Raw genomic sequence first — 12,733 nt, forward strand, 5'->3', positions numbered from 1 at the left:
AGAAAAGGGGAGGAAAGTGACAGGCAGTCAATTTGATTTAATTGCGAGCTGAAGAGGCTTTCATGAGTCCCCCTGGGAAGGGAGAAATGGAGCACCACTTTGCATCCTAGGGTTGCCAGTTGGAAACCTCAACGGGGCTCTTGTATCTTCAACAGTTGCATTATTACCTGGCTTCAAGTCTTTCTCAATGTATGGTGACTCAAAGGCAAACTGAACCCAGGGTTTTCTAGGAGAATGTTTCTGGCTTTTGCCTTCCTCTGGGGACGAATGTGAGACTTACCCAAGTTGGGTTTGCATGGTCTTCGGATTTCCGGTTTAGCACAACAAACCACTCAGCCACACTGAGTCTCAATGGTTGAATCGAAGAGGAAATGTCGTGACAAGCGACTTCTCAATGGTTATGTAGAAGAGGAAGTTTTGCTCCGACTTGCATGACGAGGAACCAAATTATAAGAATTGATGCACTGGCTTAATGCCGTCTTTTACAGAGCTGTTTTGCATGCGATTTGGTTTCATGGCACGCAAAGAGTTCTTCCCAGTTTCCACTCCAACAGTGATAACTACGTCTCACCCAAAGTTTTGGTTTTTACGGTCTTCAGTTGGAGCCTAATTCTCAGTGGCTTGGAATGAGATCTGGTTCTCAGTGTGGGACATGGAGAACAAGACTTCATTAACTTTAAAATATTGAATCCAAGTGCCTTCATTTTTGTGTGTCTCACCTCTGCTTTCCCATTAACTACAACAGATAAGGCTGGTCCAAACTGGTTTCAGGTTGTCAATTAAGGAGTAAACTCAGCTTAACTGTGCAAACAGTAAAGATACCATGTGTTGTCGAAGGCTTTCATGGCCGGGATCAAAGGGTTGTTGTATGTTGTCTGGGCTGTATGGCCATGTTCTAGAAGCATTCTCTCCTGATGTTTCGCCCACATCTATGGCAGGCATCCTCAGAGGTTGTGAGGTATGGAGAAACTAAGCAAGGAAAGTTTATATCTCTATATATAAAAGAGTGATGGCATCACGGCGACCCACAAAACAACAAAACTACAGGCCCCCCAACCTCGAAATTTGACAACACAACCCATCATCTACGCCTCTAGGTTGATACAACAAAAAGAAAAGAAAAATAAAGTCCTAATTAGAAAGAGAGGAATAATTGCTTTTATCCAATTGCTGCCAGTTAGAAGGCTAAGCTCCTCCAACTTGGTCTCCTAGCAACCCATTAAAAATAATAAAAACACTAAAAATAATTAAAAACACTAAAAGATTAATACAATAAAATTCTATAATAACAGAAGATAACTAAAAATAATACAAGAAAATAATAAAATATAATAAATAAAAAGATAACTTACAATAAAATTAATTTAAAAAAAAAACAAATAACGTCAAATAAAAATTACACAACAATTTTTAACCAATACCACCACCACTTTGCCACAGCAACGCGTGGCCGGGCACAGCTAGTATATATATATATATGTGGAAAGTCCCAGGTGAGAGAAGAACTCTTTATCAGTTGGAGGCCAGTGTGAACGTTGTAGTTAATCACCTTGATTAGCACTGAATAGCTTCATCTCCTGGCTTTTTCCTGCCTGGGGGTATCCTTTGTTCAGAGTCATTAGCTGCCCCTGTCGGGAAATCCTCTGTTTTCAGAGTGTTGCTTCTTATTTACTGTTCTGATTTTTGAGGTTTTTTTTTAATACTGGTAGCCAGATTTTGTTCATTTTCATGGTTTCCTCCTTTCTGTTGAAGTTGTCCACATGCTTGTGAATTTCGAATTTCTATGCAGCTCTGTGTCTATTAAAATTGAAATTCACAAGAAGCATGTGGAGAACTTCAACAGAAAGGAGGAAACCATGAAAATGAACAAAATCTGGCTACCAGTATTTAAAAAACTCAAAAATCAGAACAGTAAATAAGAAGCAACACTCTGAAAATAGAGGAGTTCCAGACATGGGAACCAGGGGCAGCTAACGACTCTGAACAAAGGATGCCCCCAGGCAGGAGATGAAGCTATTCAATGCTAATCAAGGTGATTAACTACAACATTCACACTGGCCTCCAACTGACAAGAGTTCTTCTCTCACTCTGGACTTTCCACAGATATATATAAACCTTCCTTGCTTAGTTTCTCCATACCTCACAACCTCTGAGGATGCCTGCCATAGATGTGGGCGAAACGTCAGGAGAGAATGCTTCTGGAACATGGCCATACAGCCCGAAAGACATACAACAACCCTGTGATCCCGGCCATGAAAGCCTTCGACAACACAATAAATGTATTAATAATAATAATAAATAGAGTAAAATAAATGTAATTATAGCAACAATAATAGAGAAAAATAATAAATGTAATAATAATAATAATAAGATCAGAGTGAAATAATAAATGTATTAATAATAATAAAAATAGAGTAAAATAAATGCTCGTGCATGATCTACACTGTCTAATTAATGCAGTTCGGCGCCACTTTGGAGTTGTAGTTTGGTGAGCAGCCAGCAGTCTTTGGCAAAGAAAGCTGGAGAGGTTGTGAAACTATAACTCCCAGCATCCCATCGCATTGAGCCATGGCTGTTAAAGGGGTATCAAACTGTGTTAACTCTACAGTGTAGATGCACCCCAAGAGAACATTGATAACCAAAGAATCAAATCCGTAAAGCTGTGAATGGGGAGGGACGAACTGTGCATTTGCTTGCCAGAACTTCTCAACAACCTGTTATTTCACCATCCAATATATTTTTAGTTTTCCCAGTCCACAGCATGTTGGTTTTGCTCTTTTGGAGCCTTAAAAAGGAATTGCATCCTCTCTTTTTTCCCTGTTTGCAAAGGGACAGCCCACGGGCCTTGCAGCTTTCCAAGTTTCCTTTCTTTCTTTCTCTTTCTCCCACCAACTCTACAGATGCCACAAGAACTGAGAAGCCGAAGACAACCGCATTTGCATTTCCTGAATGGGCTAATCACAAAATGTGTACTTTCTTTCCTCCGCCTCCGAATGCGGGGAAGGAGCCAGGGGCGGGGGCTCAAAAACCAGATAATAGATGTCACTTGGGGGAGGAAGAGGAGGAGGAAACAACCATGAGGAACATGAACCAAAAACAAGCCATATCCTGCATGCTGGTGTGTCTTTGTAGGGGTTGCATAGGGCAGAGATATAGACATAAACACACAAACACACACACACACACACAGACATCAATTGGGAAGGAGAGCTGGAGAAAATGTGATGGGCGAGAGAAAGGAACAACTAAGGAGGCCGTTCCTTTTAAGAATTGTCAAAAACAGACAATACGCAAGGTTTAAAATAACTCTCTGAACGACGGCTTTGACAGAAGCAAGAAAAACTGTCAGTTGCTGTGACTTTTCCAGGCTGTATAATAATAATAATAATAATAATAATAGCAAAGAATACACACAAAGGGTCAGAAAAATTCTCAAAAGCAAGCTCAATGGAGGCAACACCATCAAGGCCATAAACACCTGGGCCATACCTGTCATAAGATATACTCCTGGCATTATAAATTGGACACAGGCGGAACTGGACAATTTGGACAGAAAAACAAGAAAACCCATGACCATTCATCATTCACTGCACCCTCGCAGTGATGTTGACCGGCTATATCTGCCTAGAAGATCAGGGGGCAGAGGACTCTTACAAGTAAAACAAGCAGTCAAAGAAGAAGAACATGCCCTGGCAGAAGATGGAAAGCAAAGTGAAGAACCTGCTTTGCTTGAAGTCAAAAATCAGAAACTCCTCAAAGCACAGCAGACAAAAAACCAGTACAAGAAAATTGCACTACAAACTAGAGCTGACATCTGGCACAACAAAACATTGCATGGAAAGTTCCTTGACAAAATTGAAGGAAAAGCTGATAAGGAGAAGACCTGGCTCTGTCTCACGAATGGGACCCTGAAGAAGGAGACAGAAGGCCTGATCCTTGCAGCCCAGGAGCAAGACATCAGAACAAAGACAATTAAGGCCAAGATCGAAAAATCAGCTGATGACCCAAAATGCAGATTGTGCAAGGAAGCTGACGAAACCATGGATCATATCCTCAGCTGCTGTAAGAAAATCGCACAGACAGACTACAAACAGAGGCACAACTATGTGGCCCAAATGATTCATTGGAACTTATGCCTCAAGTACCACCTCCCAGCAGTAAAGAACTGGTGGGATCACAAACCTGCAAAAGTATTGGAAAATGAGCACGCAAAGATACTGTGGGACTTCCGAATCCAAACTGACAAAGTTCTGGAACACAACACACCAGACATCACAGTTATGGAAAAGAAAAAAAATCTATTATTATTATTATTATTATTATTATTATTATTATTATTATTATCTTCTGCTTTTATCTCTTGATTGGGCTGGGGATAATGGGAATTGCAACCCAAGAGGATGGGGGTCATTTCAAAGTCAGGCATCCTAGCCACAAGCCTTGTATCTCAATCCAAACTTCCACCAATCCAAGTTCCACCAGCCACCTGTAGCTAAGGATGCATCTACATTACATTGTGGAATGAATGCAGTTAGTGTTACAGTGGGATCTTGGAAGTTGTAGTTTCACAAGGTCTCATGGCTTCTTTGTTCATGATATGGTGCCCAACCAAACTACAAGTCCTAGGATTTCGTTGCCTTGAGCCGCAACAGTCAACGTGGTGACAAACTGCATTCATTCCACAATACAGACATACCTCAAGTCCAAACCAAAAACAGTGACCAGTGTTTCAAATCGTTTGCGCTCGATGCAGAACATTACAACCATTTCCTTCTCAATTTATGAAAACAAAGCGCTCTCTTTTTTGATGGAGAGCTGTGCCGAGGAAACCCACTTTCCCCCAGGGAAATAAATGAGCCCCAATTTGCTGCGTAGAGGGAAACAGTCCTTCGTCTACGGACAAAGAAAAAAATCAACCAACTCCTCCTGGTTGCCAGTAGCAACCCACCAAGAATTGTTTAGGAGGGGAAAAATATATAAACATATATCAATAGGAAAATTGCACACTGGGAAAGTCTTGGAGTGATCAATCTATATATATAAAAGGCTTTTGGCATCACGGCGACTCACAAAACAACAAAACCCAACACCCCCCAAACTCTAAAATTGGCAACACAATCCATCATCCCTGCCTCCAGTAAGATACAACACAATCACACATAAAACACAATCACAACACCAAAAAAAGACCAAAACCCACAACAGGCAATGTACACATGTGTGCGGAACTAAAAGTATTTTTCGGGACAGGGACCATGGGCGGGAACTTCTACTATTCTTATTCTTATTGCCATGTTTTCTATATTTTGTAATATATATATATAATACAAAATAATAAATACAGCCAGACATTGGAGCTGCAAGGATATTCAGTGCAATTCAACCAGACCAATAAAAGATTAACCTTCGTAAAAGGCGACCAGGCTTTGAAACAGTGATACAACTCTGAAGCTGACCAACCAAAGATTTCCCCTAGGTAGCAAGCACCCAGGCTTTGAACCACCAAGGCTATTCATTACAATTCTACCACCCCAAAAAAACATTCCCCTAAAAGGCAACTACCTAACCTTCCAAGCAACAAGCCTATTCCTTTCTATTCCAGTTCACCAAACAAGGATTCACATAAGAAAATGGCCAGGCTTTCAGGCTACAAAGCTATTCACTGTTATTCCACCTACCTAACAAAGAATTCCCATACGCCACAGCAACGCGTGGCCGGGCACAGCTAGTCATATTTATATAAATGAGCAACGCTGTTGGAAAACTACCCAAACCATCTTGTGGCGGAAGAAGAGAAGACTTCTGAGAAGTGGAAAGTGGGAGCATTCGTTAAGGACTTCTGCAATTATACTCCCACGGCTCAATGCTATGGGGTTCTGGGAGTTGTAGTTTGATGTAGTTGTACAAAGAAAAGCCTTGTACAACTACAACTCCCAGGAGTGCCGGGTTTGTGATTCCTGGACAATCCCATTGATGCTCCTCAGTCCCGCATCTTAGACTAGATGTTTAGTCTATTTCACAAAACACACTGACCTGGAGCCTATTGTCAACTAAAGTAGGGTTGGTGACTCAATAGTTGTGTCTTGACTCAACAATATTTCATTGAGTTGAGCATAGCAAATAAGGACGGAGACCTTTTTCTCCACATGGTCTACACTTAAGCAATCTTGCAATTCATAGACACTTAGACTTGGAAGAAACTCCCAGGACCATCCAGTTCACCACTCTCTTGACAGGTGGGAAGACACCATCTAAACCCTCCCGAGAGAAGGCCATGCAACCTCTGTTTAAAAACCTCCAGAGAAGGAGACTCTGACAGACTCTCCAAGCTAAACATAACCAATTAGAACTGGACACAGCACTGTCCAAAATGACGTCTGACCCAAGCAGAACGGAGATGCACAATTTCTTCCATTAATCTCAACACTATCCTTTTGATGCAGCCCAAAATCCCATTGGCTTTTTAAGCTGCTGCATGACACTGCTGGCTCATGTTCAGCTTGTGGTCCACTAAGGCTCCTAGATCTCTTTCACATGGACTATTTCAAGCCAGGTTTCACACATCCTAGATCTGAGCATTGCATTTTTTTTTCCTGCTTAAGTGGAACACCTTACACGTACACTTGCAACTATGATATCACCAAAGAATAGGATAATAAATTGGCACCGATGTGTGTTTGGAAGCCCAATTTTTCACAATTTTCCCCGACTTTTTTGGTCCCAGAAATGGGCTCTTTGTCACCATCTCCATGCCAAGAATAATGAAAAATAATCCCGACGTGAAGCAACCGCATGGAGAGGAAGCAAAACTCAAGGTTGTTTGCAAAAGCGGGTTTCCTCACTGAAAGGTTGCTTTTGTTTACTAAGCAAACCTTACACAATTTGATGGGTAACCAAGAAGGTCAGGTTTCCCCATGATTTACTGAAGGAATGAGCAAAGCCTATAACGGAGCAACAGAAATATTGACTTGCAAGAAGGGAAAGAGGTGTGCTTGCGGTAAGCTCAGTCTCCGGTGCAAAAGGGAACTTTCCTAGTTGTTTACAGAGAGCAAATAAAAGCATTGACACACTTAATAACACCACATAACTAACAATACATATCAATGTGGAGTAAATCTGTTTTGCATTGCAGCAACGGTACAATGTGTCCCACTTAACAAAAGATCAGGCGAAGAAGAAACACTTTGGAAGCAACACCACATCCTTCAACTAATTCTAAATCGTATATTGAATGTTGTTTGACTCCACTTTAACTTCAATGGCTCAAGGCAATGGGATCCTGGGATCCCATCAAGAAGTTCCCATTCAGTTGTTGAAGGCTTTAATGACTGGAATCACTGAGTTGCTGTGAGTTTTCTGGGCTGTCTGGACATGTTCCAGAAGCATTCTCTCCCAACATTTCGCCTACATCTATGGCAGGCATCCTCAGAGGTTGTGAGGTCTGTTGGAAACTAGGCAAGTGGGGTTTATATATCTGTGGAATATTCAGGTTGAGAGAAAGAACTCTAGTCTGTTTGAGGCAGGTGTGAATGTCTCAACTGGCCACCTTGATTAGCATTGAATAGCCTTGCAGCTTCAAAGTCCGGCTGCTTCCTGCCTGGGGGAATCCTTCGTTGGGAGGTGTCAACTGGCCCTGATTGTTTCTTGCCTGGAATTCCCTTGTCTTCTGAGCATTGTTCTTTGTTTACTGTCCTGATTTTAGAGTTTAAGAATACCATTGAATTAGCATTGAATAGGCTTGCAGCTTCAAAGCCTGGCTGCTTCCTGCCTGGGGAATCTTTTGTTGGGAGGTGTAAACTGGGTCCTGATTGTTTCTTGCCTGGAATTCCCCTGTCTTCTGAGCATTGCTCTTTATTTATTGTCCTGATGTTAGAGTTTTAGAATACCATTGAATTTGCATTGAATAGCCTTGCAGCTTCAAAGCCTGGCTGCTTCCTGCCTGGGGGAATCAATGCTAATCAAGGTTGTCCAATTGCAACAGTCACATTTGCCTCAAACAGGCAAGAGTTCTTTCTTTCTCCCACCCTGGACATATAGAAACCCTGCTTGCCTAGTTTCCAACACCTCACAACCTCTGAGGATGCCTGCCATAGATGTGGGAGAAACGTCAGAAGAGAATGCTTCTGGAACATGGCAAGAGGTTGAGAGGCCTCTGAGATGCCTGCCATAGGTGTGGGTGAAACATCAGGAGATAATGCTTCTGGAACATGGCCAGAGGTTGAGAGGTCTCTGAGATGCTTGCTATAGGTGTGGGCGAAACATCAGGAGAGAATGCTTCTGGAACATGGCCAGAGGTTGAGAGGTCTCTGAGGATGCCTGCCATAGGTGTGGGCGAAACATCAGGAGAGAATGCTTCTGGAACATGGCCAGAGGTTGAGAGGTCTCTGAGATCTCTGCCATAGGTGTAGGCGAAACATCAGGAGAGAATGTTTCTGGAACATGGCCAAAGGTTGAGAGGTCTCTGAGATCTCTGCCCTAGGTGTGGGCGAAACATCAGGAGAGAATGCTTCTGGAACATGGCCAGAAAACTCACAGCAACCTGGTTCCCATTGACTTAAAAAGAAAGAAAGGAGAGAAGGTAGGAGGAGAGGGTGCCTGGGCTGCTTTGAAGTCCCTTCTGCCTTTCCTTTTCCTTCCCACCAAATTTACTCAGCGTTTGTCTACACTGCCAAACAAGGAGAGAATCTCAATCATAATACACTTGGAGAATAACTCTCCAATTCTCAGCCACATCCTCCAAAGCGGGTCTGGATTGTAGAGAAGAAACCAAGCCAAAATTGTGTTGTCGAAGGCTTTCATGGCCGGGATCACAGTGTTGTTTTATATATGGCCACGTTCCAAAAGTATTCTCTCCTGACTACTACGGTCAGCAAAGGACAAGAGAGATCCTCTCTCCTCTGCAGGAGTCTACCGTAGACCATGCAGCTGTGGATAAGTCTATATAGGGACCACTATACGCAGTATTGCCCAAATACGAGTCAAAGAACATGAAAGGCACTGCACACTAATTCAACCAGAGAAATCAGCCATGGCAGAGCACTTGATGAACCAACCTGGACACAGGATATTATTTGAGAACACAGAAATGAGAGGAGTTCCCGACATGAATCATCCAAGGGCAGCTAACGACTCTGAACAAAGAATTCCCCCAGGCAGGAGATGAAGCAATTCAATGCTAATCAAAATGATTTAACTACAACATTCACACTGGCCTCCAACTGACAAGAGTTCTTCTCTCACCCTGGACTTTCCACAGATATATATATATAAACCTTCCTTGCTTAGTTTTCTCCATACCTCACAACCTCTGAGGATGCCTGCCACAGATGCAACATTCACACCTGCCTGAAACAGACAAGAGTTCTTTCTCCCACCCTGGACATCATTCCACGGATAGATAGAGATAGAGCAGCCAGGCTTTGAAGCTGCAAGGCTATTCAATGCCAATCAAGCTTGCCAATTGCAACATTCACACCTGCCTGAAACAGACAAGAGTTCTTTCTCCCACCCTGAGTATCATTTCACAGATAGATAGATAGATAGATAGATAGATAGATAGATAGATATAGCAGCCAGGCTTTGAAGCTGCAAGGCTATTCAATGCCAATCAAGCTTGCCAGTTGCAACATTCACACCTGCCTGAAACAGACAAGAGTTCTTTCTCCTACCCTGGACATCATTCCATAAATAGATACATAGATGATCGATAGATGATAGATAGATAGATAGAGATATAGATATAGCAGCCAGGCTTTGAAGCTGCAGGGCTATTCAGTGCTAATCAAGCTGGCCAATTCACACCTGCCTCCAACAGACAAGAGTTCCTTCTCCCACCCTGGACATCATTCCATAGATAGATACATAGATGATAGATAGATAGATAGATAGATAGATAGATAGATAGATAGATAGATAGATAGATAGATATAGCAGCCAGGCTTTGAAGCTGCAAGGCTATTCAATGTTAATCAAGGTGGCCAATTGCAACATTCACACCTGCCTGAAACAGACAAGAGTTCTTTTTCCCACCCTGGATATATATCAACCCCACTTGCCTCGTTTCCAACAGACCTCACAACCTCTGAGGATGCATGCCACAGCTGTGGGTGAAACATCAGGAGAGAATGCTTCTGGAGCATGGCCAGACAGTCCGGAAAAGATACAACAAGACAAGCCAACATCCTTACCTTCAAGCCATAAGACAAGAGGGTGGAGAAGGGGGTCCTGGGGGCTTCGTCTTGAGGGGTAAATCCCACACCTTCTTCTCTTCTTTCTCCTCCTCCTTCTTCTTGCTCACTCCTCAAGGGTCGCCAAAGGCTTGTCCATGTCCATTGGCTCTTCCCAAGGAGAGGAGAGGCCACCTTCTCTTGAACCTCTTCCTCCAGAAGAAGAGAGACTCCCAGCAGAAGCCCAGACCAGACCTTCTTGCCTTGGTCCTCCTCCTTCTCCTCCTTGAACTTCAACTTGGAGGCGCTTCTCCTTTGTGTCTCTCTTGGGCTCCAAAGGGACGCTTTGGAAAAGGTCTGGGCTGCCTGGGAAGTGGTGCTGAAGCGCGACTAACCCGCCAAAGGGCGCCTCGGGGGGTCCACACGCGGAAAGCCTCCCGATTCGGAGTCCAGGAGGAGGAAAGAGAAGAGAAGGAGGAAGAGAAAGAGGCGCGTCTTGCAGGCTCTTTGGAGGCAGAGAGGGATTCAGCACCGAAGGGATGGACAGCTCCGAAGCAGCGCAGAGCAGGGAGCGGTAGGGGGCGGGGCTTAATGAGTGGGCGGGGCGAAGACCTCAGCTGTGTGTGTGTGTTGTGTGTGTAACACATATGTGCACTGTGTTGGTTTTGGTTTCTATACAAAGCCCCCTCCAATGTTCTCCTTCCTTGCAGCCTCTGTTCAGCACCATTGGGTCTTCTCTTGTGCCTGTTGGGTACTTTTGTTGTGTGGTCCTCTCTGTTGTGTCTGCTGGAAATGTGGCTCTTTGGGCCTTTTAGTGTGTTTCCACGAAAGGGTTGTGCACACTTGGTGTTGCTTTTTCAACTGTGCCTCTCCAACAGTTATCCTTCCTGGCTGCCTTTGTTCATAGTATCTTCGAGCTCGAAGGAACCCCAAAGGCCATCCAGTCCAACCTCCTTCGGTCAGGTAGGAATCCATATCCAAACCCTATCAACAGACTGCCATTCAAACTCTGTTTAAAAGCCTTCGCCAGACTCTGAATCCTAGAGCTGGAACAGAGCACAAGGGACATAATAGTAAGGTAAAGGTTTCCCCTGACGTTGCCCAGTCATGTCTGACTCTGGGGGTTGGTGCTCATCTCCATTTCTAAGCTGAAGAGCCAGCTTTGTCCGTAGACACCTCCAGGTCATGTGGCCAGCATGACTGCATGGAGCGCCGTTACCTTCCCGCCTATTAATCTACTCGCGTTTGCATGTTTTTGAACTGCTAGGTTGGCAGGAGCTGGAGCTAACAGCGGGCACTCATTCCACTCCCGGGATTTGAACCTGCGACCTTTCGGTCCGCAAGTTCAGCAGCTCAGCACTTTAACACACTGCGCCACCACCAGGGGCCCAAAGGGACATAATAATAATAATAATAATAATAATAATAATAATAATAATGGTCCAAATGATTAATTGGAACTTATGCCTCAAGTGCCACCTCCCAGCAGCAAAGAACTGGTGGGATCACAAACCTGCAAAAGTATTGGGAAATGAACACGCAAAGATACTGTGGGACTTCCGAATCCAGACTGACAAAGTTCTGGAACACAACACACCAGACATCACAGTTGTGGAAAAGAACAAGGTTTGGATCATTGATGTCGCCCTCCCAGGTGACAGTCGCATTGACCAAAAACAACAGGGAAAACTCAGCCGCTATCAGGACCTCAAGATTGAACTTCAAAGACTCTGGCAGAAACCAGTGCAGGTGGTCCCGGTGGTGATCGGCATATTGGGTGCCGTGCCAAGAGATCTCAGCCAGCATTTGGAAACAATAGACATTGACAAAATTATGATCTGCCAACTGCAAAAGGCCACCCTGCTGGGATCTGCAGCATCATCCGAAAATACATCACACAGTCCTAGACACTTGGAAAGTGTTCGACTTGTGATTTTGTGATACGAAATCCAGCATATCTATCTTGTTTGCTGTGTCATAATAAAATAATAATAATAATAATAATAATAATAATAATAATAATAATAATGTCCCTTGTGATCTATTCCAGCTCTAGGATTCAGAGTCTGGAAACTCACAGCAGCTCAATAGTTTTATTTCTTACCTGCCTCTCCTCGTCACTCAAGGTGGGTTACATCCATCTCAATCCCATTCTGCCAAGCAGGGAAAGCACAACCTGATCCTTCCTGACAGATGGCCATCCAGAGCAGGAGACTCCAGCAAACTCCAAGGCAGCCACATATTCCACCATTGAACAGCTCTGATCACCAGGAAGTCCATTATAATTATAATTATTATAATTATTATTATAATTATTATTATTAGGAGCTCCCGGTGGCACAATGGGTTAAAGTCTTGTGACTTGAAGGTTGGATTGCTGACATGAAGGTTGACAGGTTCGAATCCAACCCGGGGAAAGCACGGATGAGCTCCCTCTGTCAGCTCCAGCTTCATGCGGGGACATGAGAGAAGCCTCCCACAAGGATGCTCAAAACTTCAAACACATCTGGGCAATGTCCCCTGGGCAAAGTCCTTGCAGACGGCCAATTCTCTCAAACTAGAAGCGA

At 43.7% G+C, this 12,733-nt stretch overlaps 1 protein-coding gene across 3 annotated transcripts in view; it reads right to left on the reverse strand.

Annotated features, from left to right (window-relative positions):
• The window catches only part of drd2 (dopamine receptor D2), a 56,231-nt gene extending 45,908 nt beyond the window's left edge, over positions 1–10,323 (reverse strand). For 2 of the 3 annotated variants that reach the window (XM_062961066.1, XM_008118884.3), the window contains exon 1: positions 10,188–10,320. The gene's annotated coding sequence lies outside the window, so the exon portion shown is untranslated. Of the gene's footprint in view, positions 1–10,187 lie in introns of all 3 variants that reach the window. The other variant, XM_062961065.1, reaches the window with a different exon arrangement.
• Positions 10,324–12,733: the final 2,410 nt, after the last annotated feature.

The sequence above is a fragment of the Anolis carolinensis genome, unplaced genomic scaffold (assembly GCF_035594765.1).
Source record: "Anolis carolinensis isolate JA03-04 unplaced genomic scaffold, rAnoCar3.1.pri scaffold_8, whole genome shotgun sequence".
NCBI classification, from domain to species: Eukaryota; Metazoa; Chordata; class Lepidosauria; order Squamata; family Dactyloidae; genus Anolis; species Anolis carolinensis.